Raw genomic sequence first — 19,173 nt, forward strand, 5'->3', positions numbered from 1 at the left:
ACCCAAACCATTTTATGATCCTTTGCTGATACAGACAGGAGAATTTGGGTCTGACCAACTCCTAAGGACATTCTTTTCCAAGTTTCCTTCCAGGGCTCCGCAAACATAACTGCTCTCATCCTTCTCGTGCTATTTTCCTCTTTATTCCACATTGCGGCTTTCTCATCAGTTTCACATACATCTTCTGACAAAAGGGCAAACTTTTTCTTTGGTCAAAAAGTCGGTTTCACCAAATAGAATTTGATCATTATTAATATGTTTATTTTGAAAGCTCAAGATGCAGACAGCTAGCACTACATACATTTGAAACTTGATCTATCCTTATATTCTCCAAATGAAAACTTTCACTGCACCTTTGCTTCATCAACTGGGCCAAACTGATCACTTTACTATGGTGTTTAGTGGGCAGGATTGATGTTTTTGTGTTCTGGTTTGAGTTTGTGTGGGTGAGATTTGCTTGACTCTGTCAAAGATGTTATTTGCATGTCAAATGTGCCCCTCAGACCAGCAAAGGAAATTGCTGAAACTATTCCAATCCCTTTATTTAAGGTTTTGCCTTCTTGACACCTCTATAACTTAGCAAATTACCCCTTCATGTATGCAAACTTCATCCAAAAGTCAGTGCATGCTTTTCTCCCCGTTTGCTCAGTCTTGGTCTGAAGCAAAATTATGCAACACCCGTATGACTAATCTGTTGTGAATAAAGCCCAGAGTTGTAATTTCTGCCTGCTCTCTGAAAGTGGACTTTTGAGGATACTCCTTGAATACTTTATGCCAAACATGACTGTTTGGATATCCATGCAATTAAAAGAGGGGCCTCCAGTTCTTTTGGCAGCTCTGTTTATAAGACCAGCTGCATTTGGCTTCATTAATGCTGCAACCTCATTTTGTCCCTGACTTCTTTTCCTTTTTCTTTTAAAACCATTGAAATGACTGACTGAGACAATTTAGAAGATTTGTGCATTTGTCAGTAATTACACCTATTTCTCCAATTAATTTGCTTTTAAATCTCACATCAAGTAATGTCAGTTTTATCACTGACGTTCAACTCTAATCTGTTTTCTCTTCAAATCTCAACATTTTAAATTCACCACCACTGGTAAATAGTGGAAGGTAACTCTGCTTAGTGGCGTGATATTATCCCACATTGACAAAAGAAAGCAATTTTAAAACACTCTACTGCATTCCAGCAATAAGTCAGTAAAACGAAGGGAAACAAAGGAACTGCTGTTTGTGTGAGAGTTGTGAAGATCTCATATAAGGAATCTGGCTCTTGTTGCAGTGAGATCTTTTTGCTGTAAGATTTTTTTGTGTCTCTTGCATACATGATTTTACATGCATTCTGTTCCACAGCATTAGCATTAACAAGGCTGATTTGTAGTAGCTGTTTTCTTTTAAGCTAGACTTCACTGAAATGCGCAGCCCCAGCCATGCTCACCTCTTCCCCAAGGGAGCAGCCATGAGTTAGTTGCCTTTGCACATGTACTGCAAGGTCCCACTTCCTGGGAATGTGCAGCTTGACCTTTTCACACTCTTGATGTTCAGCGGTACTTTCCTGGATCAGTCCCATGGCATGCTTGCAGGGAATCTGGAGCTTCCAGGAATTGCTGGACTTCCAAGGCTTGGGAAGTAGGTTTGGTTATGGGTAGAGGTTATGGGTATTGCTGGATGGTTGTAGTGCAAGCCTATGACAAACAAAATTCTCATGGAATACAGTGATAGAAAGTGGGACGTGGATTCACCCTAGAACAGTGCTGACAGCCGTATAGTATTGGATTTGGCTGTCTGATGCTCTAGGATAAGCTTTTGAGGTCAGTTTCACAAAGTTCTCCCACAGTTCTCGGCCTAGATTAAAATTCCCAAGCTAGGTCTCCCAGATTCACTTGATTTCCGCCATGCTACTTGCTGTTGTATTTAACCCTACACACAACTGTGAGATCTAGTCAGAAATCTGTACTATTCATAGTGATACCCTCCTTTCCACCCTCTCCATCTTCATTTTAGATACAAAAAACAGATCTGCTTTTGGGTATTTGGGTAGAACTCTTTTAAATTGCCTTGTGTCCATTATTGATGGCCTTTTTTCATCATAACATTTAACAGTTCTTGTTGTCTGTCTCTGCATGAGAGTTTCCCTCTTTTTTTCCTGAAGCACACATCCTGTCATTTAGATAGCACAGGGAAAGGGACAGCCTTACATGCAAATTGGCCTTCACTCTTCTTTACACTGCCAATACATTTATTTACTCTTCACTATTTTCTTTAACTATCTGGAAAAAGGATGAATAGTGAGTTTGCAAAGTTTGTGATGATAAGTCAGTCAGGGTAGACTGGGGCAGACTGCAAAATTACAGGTGTATTTTATAACAGTGAGCATCTGGGTAGGTAAAATGAAATTCACTGTGGCTAAATAATAAAGTGGCAAACATGGCAAACAAGATTTCAGCTTCACTAATACAGTGACGTGTTCTGAGCTGACTGTTGTCACTGAGAATGTAACCTGAAAGATGTTTTTATCACAGTGTTGTCACTGGTCACTAGCAGAAAATAAAGTATTTAAAGCTTGAGGAATGATTTAAAAGGTAATAGAAAACCAGCAAAAATAATTATGGTAATGAATAAGTCTGACATGTTTTCATAGCTGGAGTAGTGTATGCAGCTCATTTCCTTCATCTGAAAAAAAAATACAATAAAACCATGCAGTTCAGAAACACATTCTGTAGGAGAGGTCCCATTGAACAGTCAAGCTACAGTCATGAAACATGCAAAATTACCATCCCTTTCTCTATATTCATCCAGTTCAAAACTTACAGTTTTCATTACATTCTTGCATCATAAGACTACTACTTGGAAGTAGAAACTTTTAAAATTCCTTAAAAAAGAGGGAATTTAGGGGAATTTACTGCTTTATTTAGACATATTAAAGAGAAAATGAAGCGTCCACTGAGTGAAAGGACACAAAGAAATGAGAAATCATATTTCTAGTACATAATAGAGAAAATACTTTGCTAAAGGGAGTAATGTACAGGTTTAGCTTGGTGATACAATCTGTTGGCTATCTCAAAACAGTGTAAAAAGGGGAATTAACATTCTGGTTTGAAACTCAGAATACAGCCTGATTATACAGACCTTAATTACAACCTTATCAAAACATGGATTTGGATCCTTTTAATTGGATTGGAAATACTCTTTCACTGCCTCCTAGGTGATTAAGTAAAATTAACACGTGGTTGTAAATGCCCCTGCAGACAATAGAAATGCCAAGTTGGGAGTCTATGCAAAATGCTGACTGAAGGGTATACTGTGGTTGCATGGGGTAAGCCCTCACCTTTCTGTATTGTGTTGTGGTTTTCATCACTTACTACTGTAGCTTAACGTGTGGCAAATCTTTGCTGAAATTTTTAGAAAAGCCTTACCCCCTTAGTGATTTTAATCTGCTAAAACACAGTATGATTTGGGGTCTTAAAGCATAGAGGACCTTAGTCGCAGCTTTGCCTCGAGGGAAAGAATGAGTACGAAAATTATAAACAGCAAGAAAAGAAGAGTGTCACAAAACTTAGATAAGGACAGGATGTTATCAGTGCAGAACATGGCACTTACTCCCCTTCTACCAGAAGTGGATATGTTCACATATTATACAGCTGATTAGGTTGTAGAATTAATTTTTTTAAAGCAATAGAAAAGTAATTATTAGAGTGATGCAACTACCAATATTTTTCTACGGAATTTCTATGGAATTTAAATGAATATCAGGGGATATGAATATCTCTCAAAGTGAAGTATAGAAGGAGTCTGTCCCTCTGTTTTAGGAAGATATTTTACTTGATGAGTTCTTTTCAGGTAGATAATCTGGAATGCTTTATATTTTGCAACTCAGTCAGAACTACTGTAGGAATAGTTTTGTATATACAAATTACAAAGATGAACCTGTGTCTCTCCTTTTTCATGAACACAAATATACATATGGCAATGGTTCAAAGTTGCACTGGAAAGGTTTAGTCTGGACATTAGGAAGCAAGGGAGTGGTCAAACACTGGAACAAGTTTCCTATAGCTTGTCAGGCTTTAGGATAATGCCCTTAAAAATGTGTTTGAACTTCTGGTCACCCCAAAATAGTCAGACAACTAGACTAGGTGATTGCTGTAGGTCCTTTCACACTGACATAGTCTATTCTATACACACATGCACACATACACACAAAAGTTAGAGCAGGGACTGCAGTGTCAAAATTATATCTCTTTACTCCCAAAATTGATTGGTGATAATTAATAAGAACTTTAAAATATTAGGACAGATGTCTTCCCCTTACTATCTTGCTTAAATGTTTTGCAGCTGCTTAGTTTACTTTCAGGCCATTATAGTAACATTATTGTAATGTACCCTTAAAAATGCAAGAAGAGCAGCCTCGAGCACAGTTGCCTGTACTGTTTCTCTACTGAGACCTCTCACAATCTGCTGAATTCCCACCTTCTCAGCCTGGCTCCATGTCGCTTAGTTACTCCCACTGCTCCCCTAAGCACTTGGAAATTTCAGAACAGCCTGAGAAACAAAGGTGTCTGTTTTTATGGATTATTCCTAATGCTTGTGAATCTATTCCTAATGGACTAGTATAAAGATATAGATCTCCAAAGCACCCTGGCTGGAAATGAGGTGGCGTGTTGCTGCCCTTTTGCTGTTTGTAGACATTCAGGGGACTTCTAGCATTGCATGAAGGGTTCACTTGTATTTTCATTCTGTAAAATTTCATGAAAGACATGAAATGGTGCAGTCTGGTGGACAGGAAACAGGAGAACCAGTACGGATAACTGCATGCCTAACATTTATCTTGATGACTTGGACAAGTTCATTTCAATTTTTTTTGTCTGGAGGAAACACTTGAATAAGGCTTTTACACAAATCACTGAGATGAAAATGGTACATGAAATTTAGGATAATCCATCTTCTCTTTATAGAAAAAAGTTTCCATCCTCATTTCAACCAGCATGAGAAGGTAGATGAGCACTCTTTATCAGCTTCAGAGTGGAGCCAGCTGCTTTCCTCCTGTTACCCCCCTGGGTACTCTTGGAAGAATCTTTTGCGGCCTTAAACAAATCCCTTGAGTAATATCACAAAGTTTGTTCATATGAGTGAACTGAGGGAGCAGCAGCCAACAGTGGGGTGAGTGGGGATAGGGAAGGAGGGGGTAGAAGAGATGGTCACAGACACTTCCGTAGCATTTGTCTATCTACCACTGCAAAGCAAATATTGTTGTGAAACACTTGCAAGAAATACTAAAAAAACCATTAAAACCAGACCACATAAATCTCAAGTGATTTGAATTTGCACTCTTCTCCATTATGATGGGCAATATGAATTTTCTTCGAGTGCAGAAAAGGAGTCACATTTTCAGAGGTATTTTTCTTTCATTTAAATATTTATTCCCTGTGCAATAAAATATGGATGGAGACAATTAGTTAATGTCATCTTCTATATTCTACTTTTAACTAATTTGCCAGTTGCTCATAACAATACTTCTGGGAATCTGGGTATGTCTTATTTGGATGTCATCAATAAGTCACAAAGTCCTTATAGACAGAGGACCTTGATCCAGTCACTTGTGTTGCCTTGCTGTCATTCTGTTGACATCAAACAAATGATTCAACTTTATATCAATGCGAAAGAAATTAGACTCTACCCAAAAGCTGTGAATCCTCACTGTGTTCACAAAATACATAAAAAACTGACAGACTGGGAAGGGAAGAGTTGGGGTGTCCAATAAGAAAAATATATTTTTAAGCATTCTATAAAAATTACAATTTTTAAACACTTATTAATATATGAAAAGTCAGAAATTCAAATATCACTAGTAGGTCTGCCTTGAATCTCCCCTTCCAGCATACCTGTACTTTGCTCACATGTCCCATTTTTCACCCAGTGGTGTCAATAAAAGACTGGTAGTTGACAGCCTGGGTCAGATCACTCAGTTCTGCCTCTGGCAGTTGTCAGAAGGGAATATGTCACAAGGTCCCTCTAAAAACAAAGTATTTCCATCTGTCAAATCAGCAGCTGGGACTGGGCCAAAAGAGGCCTTTCCACCCGTTTGATTTCTGTGGCCCTGCATTTGCCAAGGATTCAGCCACAATACATGGCCAGCGCTCATGGCATCTGGGAAATCTCACAGCCAAAAACTGTGTCCAGAACCGTTTAATTTTCAAGATCAGATGAATTCTGCTTGGCATTAAATGAAAATGTGGACAATTGATTTACTGTCACAAATGAAGAATAATATTTCTGACTCCTGTCAAGATGTGTCAATGCACTAAATAGAATGCGCTTTTCCAGTGAGTTTCCAGATGTGTTGTGCTAGGAATATGTCAAAAATCTGTGGTCATGAAGTATCCTTCCTTTGTAAACACGACTCTGGAGGATCTTTTTGTATTGTTGCCCTTCCTTCTCTGAATTAAATAGTCCCCACTTTTTCTATCAATTTATATATTATTTCACATCTCAACTTTTAACCTGGTTTTCATTTCTGAAATTCACTGTATAGTACTTCAGTGAAAAGGGAACAAAGAGTCAACAAGGGCACTTGGACAGCAATTCTTGTTTTATTATTGTGATAATACCTGTGTTAGAAGGATTAGGAAACAAAACAAGCTTCCCACCCTACTTGGTAACATGTGGCCCAGACTGGGAATGCCTGTTCAAGGAAATTTAGGAATTCTATTATCATTAAAATCCATAGAGATATAGGCTCAAACAGCTTTGGGTTTAGGCCCTGCATGTCTTAACTGATGATAAGATGATAAGAAATTATTGCAAGACTATGTTACTTTTATAAAATATTCAAGAGTTTACTTATTTTCAAACATTTTGAAAGGATTACATAGAAAAAAAGAAATTAAATGAAATTTATTCATCATTACCCATTGATTTGTTGCTTAATTTTGTTAACTATCTAATATTTTGCTTTCCAAATCCTACCTTCCAGCTAATTTGTTTTGACATATACTGAGCATGGATTGCCAGATGTTCATTGCCACTGACAATTTTACTATTTAGTATTATACATCAGCCACTATGTAAACCTCCTTTAGGAAGAACTCTCCTGAATTAAAAACTAATTACTTTCAATATTTTCTCTTGCCTATAAATCTTGCTCCATTTCATTATATTTATTTATTTTATTTAATTTTGCCTTCATAGGATGTGATTTCTTCAAGCCTTTAAATTTGTCATGAGTTCAAAATCAAAAGATTGTTTCCTTGGCCATTAGACTTTCTGCTTTATATCCTTTCTCGCAAGTACCCACATTTGGTTTTGTTTTGTCTGCAATCAGGCACATCAAAGTTGTTTCCCTCTAATTGTCAGAGTTGCTATTTGAGTTTTGTGATCAGATATTTGGATGCACTTAAGGATAAATGAAATAAATTGCTAGGGGGAAGCAAGAGAGAAAACAAAAGCTATTATGGAATAAAAACACAGGAAACGAGAGGCAGAAATATCATATAAGAGTACAAGGATGAATTGTACTCATGAGGTAAAAGAATTCAAACTATATACCTTTACTAAAGTGGATTTTGAATGAAAATTGATGTAGCTTTACAGGCAATGTGACTTTTTAAATGGAAATCACTGGAGTAGGAAATATGCTGCGTATGTACTTCTGTCCTTAAATGTTTTGAACAAAACCCCAGTGAGCTTTATCATTTAAGATTACTGATACATAAGACAGCACTCATATCAAAAGCAAATAATAGTTGTTCAGGGACAGGAAGAAAATAAATCAAGACCCAAAGTATAAGTCCTGTTTCCTCTTAAATTAAGTTAGTAATTTTACTCCTGAATGGAAATAAATTTATACTTAAATTTGCAAATTAGAACAACGTTTTGCCCTTTCCAAGAGAAGGAGCAAGAAATACAGCCTGTGGTTGATTAAGGCTAAGTTCACATCCCATTTAGATGGAAAACATATATGAAATGAGTTGTGCATAAAAAGAAATAAATCCCTTGGCCAGGTTGTAATTCCTGTTCATGTTGGCCATTACAATAATGACTCTTCATATTTGTAAGCCCACAGGTCCCTTCATTCAAGTTGCACTGAGAAAGACAGCTAACACTTTTAAATGTGTTAGATGACCTTCCATTAGATTGAACTAATCTTGTCTTCTGCACAAAGCACACAGCCTTAGCTCATTTCCATGCAATAAGGAGCCATATCTAACCACAGTAGCTGAACTGACATGCAGATCGAGTCACGACATGTCAAGAATTGTCACTGTTTTGTTCATGTCAAAAAAGAGCAAACTACTAACTTTAGGCTTTTGAGTCTTACTCAACTTTAAACAAAAACAAACCATTGAAGAGTAATGGGAATAACCAGGTCTAGAAAGGGGTTGAAAACCAAAAAAAATCCCCAAACAAAAACCCCACAAAAAAACCCACCAAAAAACAAGAGAGATGAGTTACAGAAGACTGTATAAACACTTCCTGAGAAGGAGGATAGACTTAAATCAAGCAGATTTTTCCTATCTGTGCCATGTCTGTCACATTTTTCTGCTGGACCTGATGAAGCATCAGGCCTCTGGTGTCACAGACTCCCCAAAGGTGACCCAAAATGTCTGTGAAATTCTGAGAAAAACATGCAGGTCCTGTTTATCAGGGTTCAGTCTTTGTTGCTGTCTGACTGTGTGGATGTGATCAGGGAATGGATCAGCTGGGCAAGGGAAAAACATGCTCTATGAAGAAAAATGAACACAGAAAATTTCAGCTTTGGAGGACGCCTGAGGTGCCACGGAGGTCCACTAAGATGTTTGGGGGATGACTGAAGCACGTAGCATACAAGAGGCTGAAAGGAATGAAGCCTAAAGGAGAGAAGGCTAAGGAGAGATATTATTGCTGTCTGCAACTACATAGAAATGATGGAGCCAGACTCTTATCAGAGAGGCACGGTGATAGGATGAGATGGAACAGAGAGAGGCTATATTAATGAAAATTCCCACTAGTCACTACAAAAATGTCACTGTGAAGGTAGCCAAGCACTGGACAAGGTGACCCATACAGTCTGTGAGATCTCCATCGATGAAGGTATTCAAGACTAAGTTGTATGTGGTCCTGAACAACCTGCCTCTAACAGGCCCTGCTTTGAGCAGGAGGATGAAGAAGGTGGCCTCAGGGGTCTTTTCCCACCTACACAATTTGATGAGTCTTACTCTGCCTGTTTCTGTGCATGTAAAAATGACCACTGCACTGTAACAAAAATACCAGCCCAGCTGCCATATTCCCCTCCCACTCCCTGTGAGATTGTGTTAAAACCATGAGTGTCCAAAACGTTTTGAGAATATTGATAGTGCACAGGACACTACAGAATTACTCATGCCATCTGTTTTTCTATTGTTAAAGATTAAAAATAAAACTCTGAACATTTATTATGTTGGCAGACTGAAAAACACATATTGGTATTTTGTATTCCCTCACTTAAGTAATTATCAAGTGTCCAAAAAATAAGTGGGAAAGGAGAAAAGGGGAGACAAAGCCTATCTTGCATCACATTAAATGATAATTTAAAAGCAGTTTCCACAGAGCTTATCTCATTCCCCGTTATTCTAGCCAAATCCTGTAGTTCTCAGCCCAACTTTGTCCCCTAAAAAACTAGTAATTGGTCTTCTCAGTAATCCCCTGGAATGATATAGGGAATAAAAAGTCAGTCATGGGAACTGAAGAGTTCTGTGTTCCTCTGCAGATGTTGTCATTCAGGAGTGAGGAGCAGTTAGGTCACTGCCATGCCAGCCAGCTTCCCCATCCTTCCAGAAGAGCTTACTGCCTGTGAAGCTGAGGGGATGGAGCAGGATGGAGAGAGTTCTTATAGGCTTCCAGTGCATAGTTTACTTCAGCTACTGTAGCACATCGTGCAGGACAGCAAATCATGGCAGGGGCCAGCACTACTTTTGCTCCCACATGCCAAAGGCACTCACCATTTAGCAGTCTATGAAGATTTGCCTGGTAAGTACCAGCAAAAAGAGAGTAATCCTGTATATTTTCAATAGCAAAGATGTCTTTCTGAGTTTCTGACGGAGGTAGTTTGTTCAAGGATCGGGACTGCAGTATTCAGTGTTTCCAGTTTGTCTATTCTGCTTGATTTCTTTTACTTGTAAAAACTTTCATCCAGCATTGCTCCTTGGGCTTCCCTTTGCCATCCAGTCTCTGGAGTCTTGGTACATTCATCACATAGTAGTCCATTTTATGATGAATTTCCTAAGCTCACAGCAACGTATACCAAGAGTAGACATTTACAAACAAACATCTTGGAAGAGTAAGACACCCATGTTAATGGGATCCTTTCAAGGCTTACCTTCAGCTGCTGGCAAGACTGCATGCTTCAGGGAAAATTACATGTCTTGCTTTCTATCCAAAGATAACAGCACACCACCTCTCCTGTCTAGGGGTAAAGAGTCTTTATCCTGCATAAGGTGCAGCTTTTCACGGAAATCTCAATCTTGGCAAATTTCTGGTAATCCTCATGGGATATCCAGGACTTTGGTCTTTATATAGACAATATATACAACCCAAATACCTTCAAGCCAAAGCCATATGGCAGAGCTCCCACTCTTGGAGTATCTCCTTCCATCTCTTTTCTTTTCTCTTTTTGCCTGTGAGCAAACCACTGTTTATCACACTGCTCCAGCCCTGCCTGATCCCACTTCTTCATCATCCCAGTGCACTGGCTGAGACAGCAGACAACCTTATACCCTTTCCTGCACTGGGAGCAACTGGCCCATGCATTGCTTTGCTGTATCAAGTGCCTGGTTGGCCATCCAGCAGCTGACATTAACTGTATCACAAATAAAAGGAACAAAATTAATGCCTGGATTAATAATTAATCCATCTGTCTTTAGCTGAAAAGCACGTTATTCAAAATGGATGTTAGGAATCCAGGATTGTTGTGTGCCATTATAAAAATTAAAGACATTGATTCATGGGAACGAGTTAAGAGCATGAAGAAGATCTCTTGTGGTAAGGGAAGTTTGGACTTTGCTCTGAAAATGATTGACAGTACTTCTCAGTGGAATAAACCTCCTTGCCTCTCCTTGCCTTTACATGTTATGTCGTGGTGTAAATGGTTTGGAATGAGGTCTCATTTTCCCTGGGTTATATTTGCTGCACAAGCGCTTATTGCAGCAGGAATGTATCCATTAGAAGTATGGCCTTGTTTCAGGCATTTTAATTTGAGGCCTCACAGAGTCCAAAATCAAGGTAATGGATTTCTTTATGTTGGACTTTCTCCATTCAGTTTGGCATTAACAAGGTACATTAGTGAATATACTCTGGATTTTTTTATTATTAAAATTTTATTATTATTATTCTTTACCTATCTTCTAAACCTCACTTTTCAGAACAAAAAACAAGTGTATGTAGACAAGCTATTATACAAAAAGAACAGGGTGAAGGGAAAGAAATTGTCTTTGACAAATTAATTAAAACGTACTAACTAATTATTAATAAAATGTACTTTAAGATGAGCTTAGACATTCCCTGTCTTGAAGTGTCACCTAAAGAAATGGAAATTCCAGTTAAATAAACCTTTTATGAACAATTAGCAATTACATTTTCTGTTTCCCTGAGCAGAATAATGTGTGCCTGCAATATTCATGTGATTAGTCCAACCATGGGCCATATTTGAGATACATATATCCTTCTTAGTACTATCAATGAAGATGTGACTGCAACTTTTTAGCATACTGGCACTTTGGATCTAAAAACTGGTATGGTTATAAAGCCTTTGAAAGAAGCTAGAACTAATAAGAAAGTTAATTCAAAGGTAAGGTTAGGTTATATACCTGATTAGGTATAAAAAACACAGGGCACTTGAAGTAACATCACTGATTATCTTTTACTAAGATAAAGTTTTCCCAGCCCTCTCTTCAAAACAGAATGAGAATTTAAGTTTGTAAAAAACCCACCAAAACCAAGCCCTGTTATTCTTCCCTCCTTTTTTCTTGAACTTTCTTACGCAACATGGTATACATATTCCTGTTAACAAATTGTGATGCTGTTTTATCTCAACAAGAGATATTTGAGGTCATGCTTTCAAATGTGGTTTCATAGCATGCAGGTAGAAAGTTGCATTAAATTTTTTCACTCATCTAAATTAAGAACAATACAATTTAGACTCATAAAGAAAACTGAAAATGCAGAAGTATGTTAATCTGATTTTGCTAAACAAACCCCCAAACAAACCTTTCAGTAACCTTGAAAAGTATCAGCATAAATACATTAGAAGTGTAAAAGAGCTTGGAATTTATTCCATTAATACCCTTGCATGTATTTTTTTTTTGATCATGACTGTCTTATTTCACAGAGGTCTGAAATGAAGATTCGGTCATTGCCTGCAGCAGGTTTTAGACTAAGCAATTATATGCAAATTTGCAGTAATGACTCTCTAGGAAAATCTAGGCATATATATAGGAGTTCTAGGAAGTATCCTTGCCAGTATGGCTTCACAAGGCTTTGCTCTTTTAAGATAGAGTCCAAGTGCAAGAAATAAAGACACAGGAGTTGCATTGGAGACCTCTGTTACCATGAACTGAACCGGGTTACATTTGCGATGAGAGAAGGAGTATTCCTACATCTCAGAAGTCCCTCAAAGGACTTGTTCTTCTTAGCTTAATACGGTTGGGAACAACAGCTTTTATAGGCTGCAAACCATCAAACAGTACAATATTGCTGAGAACTTCCAGCCTTGAAAAGGAAATACACTAGTAATAGAAAAAATCACAAAATCTTCCAACTAGTTTACCCCTAGTGATCATTATTGTCTTTCCTCTTAAGGTGAGGTATATAAGCCATCCCATCAGATTTTGATGTGAAAACTAACTTGAAGGCATACTTGTCTACTGAATCAAATACGTACATATTTCCCTAAAATATGCTTTCTATATGGTTATTTATTCCTGTATTCTTCTCCAGTGCTTTCCTACATTATCAAAATCTTTCTTGAACTAGTGGTGTTTTTCAGTAGCTGTTACCACAGTAATAAATACAGAAATACAGAAGCTCCAACAATGTACTTCATTGTTTAAATGCTGGAAGGCTGCATTAATCCTTTTATTTTAGCTGAGTATCAGTCATCACTTGTAGGTTCATTTCAGGATACATCTGCAGCTCAAGTTCTCTATTGTGCAAGTGTGTTTATGTTACTTCCTCCTGACTTTATGCCTCCAATCTTGTTCTTTTGATCAAGACAACATTTTGTGCCTATTAAAATACCTTCCAAAGTTCTAGGGATATTTCATCAGTTTTATTTGTATCTACTAAACTTATAAAATACCTATTTTCTGCTTGTTTGTGTTATTTGTTCTACTCTTTAAGTTTTTTTTATTATCAGACTAACATGCTCTTGATGTGATTTAGATCAGTGTCAGATTGACAAGCCTGGAACTGACTGTGTTGTTCAGTTTGCTTGTTATAAATTTCAAAACAATTTAATCTTTAAAATTTCCAAAAAAACCCCATTTTAAGTCAACAAAAATTACTTTGAGATTTCTTCAGCATTTTTAAAGCTCCTAAACGCAAATTGTCTGTATCTACTATTTAAAAATATCTAGCATTTATTTTTTGGGGTTAATATAATGTTTGTTTAGTATTATCATCAGAGAAGGAGAGGAATTACTGGTCTATATTGCATCAAATAATGTCTAGAAATGTTCAGTAAATACTTCTACTTGTTCTGAATCACTATTGACAATTCTACCATACTCCAAATAAAAGCACAGTAGGAAACCTTCCCATCATCAATTCTTGTTCTACTAGATAATAGAAGTCTCTATTATCAAGTTTCTCTTGAGAAGGTTTTTCTGACACAGTAATTAAGCCATTACTCAAGAGTTTCAAGATAATCAAGGGAGCTCTTTAAAAGTTTGAGCACACAATCCCAGCATAGCATCTTTTATTCTGCAATCAGGCAGCAGAAGCCGTACTTGCCTATGCTTCTCACATTCAGCAAAAACACTGAGGTGTGGTTTAGCCTAATCCTCCTTCAACTGCTTTCTGCACTAAGTGGAATTAGTTACTGCTGATCTGATCTGCACTACCTGCCTTTGAACCTCTGCCAATCTCATTTAGGTCTCTTCCTCCACGTTAAACCTTGACAGATATTTCAGCCAGAGGAAGACAGTCCTGTTGAAAGCCTGGGCTGAAGGTAATACAGCTGTAGAAAAGCAAATGGCAAAATAGAGGAAGGAATGTGTACATGAGGAAAAATACAAATAATTCAGGGAGTAGTTAGTGAGAAGAACAAGGTAAATTGCACTACTCCCCTTTGAGAAGGAGGGTGAAAGAAAAAAAACAGCAGGGCATGTTGCCCTGGAGTAAGAAAAAATAATAATGAAAAAAAATATGCTAAAAGAAATAACAGGTAATTAGAAAAAGAACAATACCTGGTACTTCATTAACCAACTTTCAGCCTCTCCAGTTCTGATGAGATAATTTTATAGGAACATTGATTATTTTTGCACTTCATATAAAACTGCCCAAGAAAAGAGGACGTTGAGGGTAATTAATGTATAAATCCCAAGTGACAGCACAGATCAACCTAAAGTACCGAAGAACATATGATTAAACTTAGCTTTCAACTTACTGGCTTCAAATCTCCCTGAAGTGTGAAAACCTGAAGTCCAAATTACAGAGGATACCAGGCTTCTTGAATTTTTGCTCAATACAAATGTTACTTAAGAAATACCAAACCAAACTACCACCAACCCCACCACAAACAACAACAAACAACAAACAAACAAAGAAAAGAGAAAAAAACCTTAACTTGAGAAAAAATTTTGATAGAGTACTTCTGCACTTCTATTGCATCTTACCTGTATATCACATAAACAGCACTGGGACCAGCACAGGGAATAGGTGAGCATGTCAGCTACAGCCAGACTGCTTGGGGTAAACTCACTTTAACTCATGAAGATTGTCAAATTAAGTATGCAGGAATCACCTTCCTTGAGCATCTTTGTTCCACAAAGAGCATACATGAAAGAATAAAAAAGAAAAGTAGTCCTGGATTTTTTATTGGTGATATTTAGACAGACACATTTAAGACTTCCTTAAGTACTTCTAAATCAATTAGGCATCATGCAAATTGAGTGCATTAATGGAAGGGATGTGCTAAAGATCTGTTACTTGGGTTGTGATGGTAGATGCAGGGGTAGTTCAGAGGGTGGACATTAGGTTCATTATATGCATGGAAATTTTGTTTGACAATACAATATAGCCCAGCCTGTGTGCCCAAGCTCTCTCATCACACCAAGGTTCCTGTCTGCCTCCTTCTGCCCTCCCAAGCTCCACACAAGCAAGAAGACAAGGTCTCCTGTGCACTTCTAGGCCATAGAAACCAAACAGTAAAGCATCCGTAATGGAAGTAGGAGTGTTGCAAAGTGCTTGCTTTAATGTAGCTTTATTTAAGTTTGAACCTCAGCTCCGAAAATTCTCCATGTGCAGAGTGAGGTGAAGATGCACTGGGAGAACAATGAACAAGACTGCTGCTCTCAGATGTCTAGACCAGGATTTTATCCTCTGCTTTGTTAAGAGATAGTAGTGAATAGTGTTGTACATAAATCAGGTGGTGCCTATTACTTTGGTAGTGGGGTACCATGGCATGGATAGAGCAGACAAATGATGGTGGACTGTGTGTTACATGTGCAGGAGCTATGGCTTAGGTGCCGTGATTATAATCAGCAACTCTGGGGACATGAGATGGACCTAAGAGGCAGATGAGGATGGACGCTTTCAGCCTGAGTGCTATTCCAGGAATAGCATTCAGGAGCCTACTGAGAGACAGTGATTGCGCCAAACTAAAGAGAAACCCATAGGGCACCTACCAGTCATAACCATAGTGCATGGCAATTTAATCTGTAGAAGTCTGCCCAAGTGACATTCCTCTTTGTCTGCAGGGTCTGAGTGATACCCAAGCTTTCTGTGTCTTTATTGCTACAATGTTATGAGAAAGTCATAACTGCATGAAAAATATACAAAGTTTTCATTATTCAGTCTGCTTCTTTCAGGCTGAGGAAGAAATATAAATGGTTATAATTTATTCTGTATAGCATAATCACGACTACAGCAGGTCTCTTCACATGTATTCAGTTGTACTGGGAAATACGACAGCTTCTAATATCCTTCTGCACTTTGCACACGCTCTTACTAAACCTCATGAAATTGCCACTGACCCACTTCTCCCGCTTGCCCAGGTCCCTCTGGTTGGCATCTCATCCTCCCTGTGTGGCGGCATAAAGAAGCTGTCAGAAGTGGGATTCGAACCCACGCCTCCAGGGGAGACTGCGACCTGAACGCAGCGCCTTAGACCGCTCGGCCATCCTGACCTGCCTGGATTGATGGATAAGCCTGTTTCAACGTCATGTAGATCATTTGTAATGACTTACGAGAGCACGTTCAGGTACTAGCCTCCAATGTGCCATAATTCTTTCTGCAAGCAGTAAGAGGATAGCATAAACACTGTTTTGGTTTTCCTTTTTGGTAGTTTATATTGTTTGTGTTTTTTTGTTTGTTTTGTTGGGTTTTTTTTGTATACAATCGATGTGTATGCTAGTATTATTTGAAATTCCTTTTGAGAACAGTTGAATCTCTCCTATTATTGAGATTATTCTTGTATATGTTTGAAATCAACATTTGTAAGAACTGACATAGAAGAGAGAGAAATAAAAATGTGACTCCAGGCACACATGTCAACACAGCAGCTTTAAAGACACTGGTAGACATTTTTTTCATTAAAATAGCATTGCTTGCCAGGCATATCAAAAAACCCCAAAATATATCACCAATTGGCTTCTTCTGTATGACATGAACAAATGAAAAGTTAAATAAAATGCTAAGTATGCATGATGTACTTTTTTCCTGGCTTCTCCAGGTTAAATTCTTCCTTAGTTTACTGCCTGGATGAGATTCTTGCTGCACATATGTCGAATAATGAAGAATTTGCATTACTTACTCATAGGAAGTATGAGCACAGTAAAAAAGCAAGTGAAGTCACTGCTTAGGTTTATGAAGAACCAAACAGGTAAGTTAGTCCCACTGTTGCTGATACAACTGAAGTTGAGAGAATTTGACTGTTAGATGGTGTAAAAGCTGCTTCCATCATCCCACTTTACCATTCCTGGCACTACTTTATTCCAGAGTTGGCATAGCTTCCTTGCTCAGTTTGGCTTGTGCAATGCGAATGAAATGAAATCATCCTTTGAGTCTGAGACAGGGTTTTCATCTCTCCTGTTTTGCTCATTGGTCCTCTGGCAAGATGTGCAATGGGAGCCAAAAGAGACTCTGCTCCAACTTTGTGTGAGATTGTGAGAACTGATGGTCCCTTCCCATGTCATCTAGCAGCCACTGAGTACAGCCAAGATCCTGGAGCTGCCACGAACCAAATACAGGTCTGGGGAGGTGACCAATAAATTATTCCGTGGTATGTTTTGGGGACAGAAAAACAATGTCTCTGGAGAGAGGAGGTGTGCTTTGGTGCCTGGAAGCAACTCCAACAGCAACCTTGGTTATAAATACACTGCTAGGAACCTGGAAGGTTAGTGCAGAAGCCAATGTGCACAGCTGCAGGCGTCAGTCCCAGGGCTGTCTCTAAGTTAAGAGAAAAAACAAACAAACAAAACCCCAAGCAAAACCAAACCAAACAAAACCACACCACCACCAACAACAAACACAAACAAACAAACAAAAACCCACAACAAAATCTACTTGGTGTGTTTAAAAGACTGCAAATAAGATGCTATAGAAAATTCACCAGTATTTTCAGTCAGCTGATGTTGTTATATATTTACCCATTTAAAGCATGGCTTTCCCTGCCCGTGGCAATCAATTTGTGTCTAAGAGAAAGCTATTGCCTCAATTAAATGTTACATTCCAACTTCAAATATTATTCCTAAGGAAAGACTTATGCAGATGCTTTCCTTTGGGTGTAGAGCACTTCTAGGGGATTGAAAATTTATGATTTGTCAAGCCTGATAAACAGGATGAAATAGGTACTTTTAATATAAGGATTAACTGTTAAATCATCACTGGATGAGCCTGTACAGAGGCTCAAATGCCATTCACGACAGAGATACTTTTCTGGACTGGAGTCTACAATATATGTTTTAACTTCAAATAATAATTAAGTGAAAAATGGCAGATGGGAGGGGTTTTTTTACCTAAGGTCTGTGCTACAGTTTTCATAGTTTTCCGGTTTTAGTTAAATATCAGCAGGAAGTTCATCACTAAAAGCCTAGTTTGAAACTTATTTTGTAGTTCTTGGGATAGATTTGGAAATTGACGCACAAAAATTCGTGACCTGTCTCAAGGAATCCGAATAAACAATCAAAATTGATCCCTAGGTGGCTTTAAAGTCTCACTATTTAATTACTTGAAGAACACCTTAATACATATTAACTATTAACATTTTCTTTGCTGCAGGCCAGTACCTTGTTTAGCCAGTTATTTTTATTCCATCAAAATATTGCTCAGCTTAAATGAAAACCTACTGGAGGCAAGCTATAGAAGAAACTGTCTATGAAACTAGCAGAGGAATAATTATAGCCAACAATAGGATTTAAAATTGCTGAGAATTTCAAATAATAAAATATTAACACAAATGCATATGAACTTTCCAAAAGCAGTGCATACACAACATGTCCAGATGTGAACACATAATGAGTGATAGAGGGTGATGTTATAATACAGCCAAAGGTCAGGAAAGAATTTATATTAGGGAATTTATGTAATTTACATTTCAATGTCTCTCATGCCAATGACAAAGCTTTATTATGAATTTATAGATGACAATTTCAGCTTGAGCTTTGGCACAACTGAGTTCCCCTCCTGGTTATAACCAGCATATTGCATGAAACCAGGATTTGTCAGGAAGTTGGTGTTCCACATCTCAGTAGGGTAAGAAATTGTGCCTCAGCCTAAACTATTCAAGCACTGAAATTGTATTTTCTTCTGGGCTGCTTTTCAGAGTGAAACAAAACCTAGTGTGTGAGTCTCACTTTGAGTGCACAAAATGGAAAGGTGAATTTCTCATCGAGCTCCCAAATCTCTGTGAAGCAAATTACAAGTCAGAAAAGACTGACAGTCAAAACTTTAAAGACTAGGAGAAAGTGCAAATTTTGAATTGGAAAAATGCTTCCTAACATTTCT

The 19,173-nt window shown here is 37.9% G+C and overlaps 1 non-coding gene across 1 annotated transcript; it reads right to left on the minus strand.

The window, feature by feature from the left end:
• Window positions 1–16,272: 16,272 nt before the first annotated feature.
• On the minus strand, window positions 16,273–16,355 carry TRNAL-CAG. The gene has a single exon. It is a non-coding gene; the product is annotated as a tRNA-Leu (tRNA).
• Window positions 16,356–19,173: the final 2,818 nt, after the last annotated feature.

This window comes from Empidonax traillii, unplaced genomic scaffold (genome assembly GCF_003031625.1).
Source record: "Empidonax traillii isolate 1590-97213 ecotype Southwest subspecies unplaced genomic scaffold, ASM303162v1 scaffold264:size1143063, whole genome shotgun sequence".
Lineage (NCBI taxonomy): Eukaryota > Metazoa > Chordata > Aves > Passeriformes > Tyrannidae > Empidonax > Empidonax traillii.